The sequence below is a fragment of the Phascolarctos cinereus genome, unplaced genomic scaffold, assembly GCF_003287225.1.
Source record: "Phascolarctos cinereus isolate Bilbo 61053 unplaced genomic scaffold, phaCin_HiC Scaffold_2;HRSCAF=192, whole genome shotgun sequence".
In the NCBI taxonomy this organism is placed as follows: domain Eukaryota; kingdom Metazoa; phylum Chordata; class Mammalia; order Diprotodontia; family Phascolarctidae; genus Phascolarctos; species Phascolarctos cinereus.
The window spans coordinates 99711877-99716679 of NW_027555625.1; positions in this window are offsets into that span (position 1 = coordinate 99711877).

A 4803-nucleotide genomic window follows, 5' to 3' on the forward strand; every position below is an offset into this window, starting at 1 on the left:
TGCAATAGACCTTTCTAATTAACCATCCAGGTTGCCTTGGGCTGGAAATTTGTTTCACTCAGTCTTTTTGTGGTTTCTGCTGCTCTAGAATTTGTTTAGAGTCATTTTTACAGGTATTTGTAGGGATTTGTGGGAGAGTTCAAGCAAGTCCCTACTTTTATTCCACCATCTTTGCTCCACCCTTACTCTGCCATCTTGGCTTCTGGAAGTGGAACTCTGTTTAAACATTTCCAATGATTTTTTTTTAATGGAACCAAACATTCAAACATTTTTACCAGGCACATATTCTATGATTCATTAAGCATGTACTACTTTCTGTACCTTAAACTTATATTTTCCCACCTTAGAAACTTTTCCCTATGGTGTTTCTTCTAAGAAAAATGATGTATTCTATCCCTGTATCATGCTGATTATTTATCATGTCCCAATTTTTTTTTTTGCTGAATTTCCTTTTGAACTTGTTAAAATGTTAGAAATGTAAGAGTTATTTTGAGTTGTATTAATCTTTCCAATTAGTCTCTGTAAGCTTTTGATGGCAGTGATCATTTCTTATACATCTTCATATTCCAGAGAGCAGGTAATAGAAAGCACAATGTTATCTTGTTATCTTGGTGTGAAGTGGCTTCTAAATAAACATTTCCTGACTTGAATTGAATTATGGGATTAAGAAATTGGATTAAACATTTCAGCATTCATACCTCTATATGAGTTGCCTTAATCAGCTAATCAGTTTTTATTTTACCTGTCTGTTTTCATTAATATTGTGTCAAAGGAACTTTTGCTCAGTGGTAGGCAGGGAATTGACCACAGGAGGCATTTTTGTAAGAGAACAGACCTGTATATTGTATCATAAAAGTGGCTTGAGAACTCAAGAATAAAAAAGGAGGGCATTGGGTAACTGAATGTGGGAAAGAGTAAATGCTTGCAAATTAGATGGCATGGAAAACAAATGGTACCCATTTTGCAATTTGCTAGCATGTGTCTTGCCTATCCCTGTCAATCATATTCTGTCCTACCTCTAAGCCATAATGCCATTGATCTTTAAAAGATTATAACAATAGCGTCCCAGCTGTATTAATTTCTTCACAGGGAGAAAATAGTTGTATTCTCACAGAGCATGGATCACAAACAATTTATATTACTCGAGAGACTTTCTTGTCCTTCATCTAATCCTTTCCAGGAACCTTTCCTTTGAGACTTCATAATTTCTAACATTACAAAAAAATGTTGTTTTTAAGGTGTCACTTTCAAGCTTCTATTTATTACCTAATACATTTTTTCCTACTTACTACTTTGTGGGAAAAAAATGCCCTGTAGGCAGCATCATTGACCTTCCTCAAGTCTCAGGTCAGAGAACATTTTGAATGTTATTAACTAGGCCTGTAGCACTGAACAAAATAGCCAGAAAACTCATTTGGAAATATTTTTTGAGTGTTACATGGGAGTCTGTGCAACAGGCATTTGTTCTCACTCAGAAACTTGTTTTTGTGCTCAAGAAAGAGGCTTGAGACTCTTTACAAACCTCAACTATGGTTCATTCCTCCAAGGAAGACAAGTCCTGTGTCATTTTCTGATCCACTTCTGCAAATGGTAATTATAAAAGATGAAACTCATGCAATTTGTTTGCATTGTTTTATTGCCTGACATTATGTTAAGTTCCTTTTCAGTTAATTTATTGTTTGCAACTGATCTCCATGTCCTCCCAGGACACACTTCCAAATGAAAATATATTTTTTTCTTCCTCTATTAAAATATTTTAATGAATTCAAATCCTGAACGTGCTTCATGACAACCAAAAATAATTTAGCTAGAACACAAGAAGTAGGTACTTTCAGGGCATTGTATAATAAGAAAATATTCACTAGAATGGTATCTAGGGCTGGATATCCATAAAGTGTGTAGTATTGCAAAAAAATAAAAGACAATGCTGTCATTAATAAAAGAAATTGGAAACCTGTTTGGGACTTTTTAAACTGAATGAACACAGTGTAACATCCCCTCACCTCTGGACTACTTTCCTTGAGTCTCAAGAGAGTAGAGACATCCACTCTCCAGTTTCTAGGGCTAAAACACTGAGAACTTGGGGCAGGGGGCAGAGGGATTCTCATATCATCATTTATTGGTCACCTCAATTGTACTCCTCAGTGATCATTTGGATCATGCAAGTTAGTCATTGGGAATAAACTTCAGAGAAATATTTTTAATAATATAGAATAGGAAGAAAATCAGGTTTGAGAAGACATTCTCCCAAAAGCCTGGGGAACATTTTCTGACAGGTACAGAGAAAGTCTGGGGAAATAGGATCATAGAGAATATTTAAGGCAAAGTGGAAACTTTGAGGTTCTGTTTGGGTGGAAATTCTTTTCCCACTTTATTAAGACTTCATGAAGTTCTTATGATAAGTGTAGTTCCCTGCTGGTACCTGATGGTAAGGACCTTTGTTAATAAAGCTGTACTTCTCCATGCATGTAGCTTGTTTTCTATTAAATCTTGCTAGGTGCATTATTATTTCTTATGTAATATTGCTAATGGCAAAGCAAATCATGTGGAATGGGGAAAGCTACAAATCCTCTGAGAGCACTTCTTTCTGTCTCTTCCTTTGACACCCTATGTTATATGCCGAAGCAGTGAAGATAATGTAGAAGCTTCACTTGGGGAGCAGCTGACGGAATACCCTTTCAAAATATGCACAGACCCAAAAGTCTTATTTTTTTTCAGGCAAGTATGATACATTTTATAATATGATTTCCTTGATTAGTTTGAAGAACTTTATTCCTAGAAGCTAGTTTAAACATTTGATTGATTTATGTAACAAATATAGGTAGGAATTGCTCACACTTAATTTATATAATTGATGGATTCTCTAACTGATAGATGTATTAGGGCATAGAATATATTGATAGTTGCATTGATTAGTGTTGGATTGTGAAGCATCTTTCTCACAGCTGCGTGTATCTTATTATGTGCCCTACCTTTGAATATTCAGAGTGCCACTATCAGAGTGTTGACAATTTGTGCTGGAGATAAAACCAATGTGTCACACATTGATTGCTTTTTAAAGCCCTTCATTTAGAATTGGAGGAGCTGGGTTTTCTCCAGACTCTGGCAATTACTCCATGTATGAGAACTTGGCTCAATTATTGAACTTATCTAATATCTACTTGTTTTTTCAGGAGATGTTTATCCTTAGCTTTCACTAAATGATTTCTATGATCTCAATGATTTCTTAGTTCCTTTAAAACTCTAAATCTGATCATCAACTTCCATATTTCAGATAAGCAACACTGGACCAGTTTTGACTTCATTGCTATTATAATTGGATTTTCTTGTTTTGGTACATCCTTTGGGTGGGAGTACTAGAGAAGGCAACCCTTTGATACAAACTGGAGGAAAAAATCTGTAAACAGCCATAACTAGCTAAAATTTCTCCTTGGACAAATTCTGGTATGGTGAAAAAGAAAAGGGAAGTAGCCAAAGATTAAGTGGACCAAAAAGGAAGGAGACGAGAACTTCCCAGATATTCCATGTAGGGAACAAGAAATCTCTAGAGGACAGTTGCAGAGGAAAAGTATAGGGCTCAAAGGGAAACATGGTTTCCATCATGGTACCCAAGTGGTCCCTGTAGGCTAGTATTTTGGGAAAGACTTTCTAAACCAAACAGCCCCTCTACACACATACACACACAAACACACACACACACACAAACACACACACACACACTGAACACACAAGAGAAGATTAGAAAATATAAAACCAAGACCTTAACCAAGATTTGGTGGCACTACCCCTATTTCTCACTAACTTCTCTGTCCTCTCTGCTCCCCATCTTGGATATTCTCATGATTCTAAATGAACATTTATTACCTCTGTCTTTTTTAAGCAACATTTTCTCCTTTCAATCACTATTTCATTCAAATGATTGTCAGTAGGTTCATGGTTTACAGTGGACCACAAACTCAATATGAGTCATCTCTATGATGTGGAAACTGAAATATTTAGTTTTATGAAGAGGAGCATAGCTTCATTGAATAAGGATATGATAGAAACATTGCATTCTGTCCCTGTTGAAACTCATCTGAAGTTTTGTGTTGAGTTCTCTGAGTGCCTCCATGAACTACATCATGAGGAATTCACTTCAACTTCTTCTTTCCTACTTTAAATGACAGAATCTATGTATCTCTGTTCACCTAATCTAAATAATTCACTCCTAAAATATTTAATAGGTCCCTACTACCTACCAAAATATTACCAAATTTTAAAGGTCAAAAGGACCTCAATGACTATTTAGTCCCATACATGCCTCTCAAAAGAATGTACAGAAAAGATCAAAGAAAGATAATTTCAAGAAATTATCGATGAAAACTGCTTTGATATTTTAGAACCATATGGCAAAATAGAAATTGAAAGAATCCACCCATCACTTCCTGAAAGAGACCCCCAAAGGAAAATTCCTAGGAATATTGTAGCCAAATTCCAGAGTTGCCAGGTCAAGGAGAAAATATTGGAAGCAACCAGAAAGAAACAATTCAAGTATTGTGGAAACACAATCAGGACAATAAAAGATTTAGAAGCTTCTTCATTTAGGGACTACAGGGCACGAAATATAATATTCCAGAGGGCAAAGTAGATAGGATTACAACCAAGAATCACCTACCCAGTAAAATTGAGTACAATCCTTCAGTAGAAAAAAAAAAATTGTCATTCAGTGAAATCGGGGACTTTCAAGCATTCTTGATGAAAAGACCAGAGCTGAATAGAAAATTTTACTTCCAAATACAAAGCTCAAGTGAAACATGAAGAGGT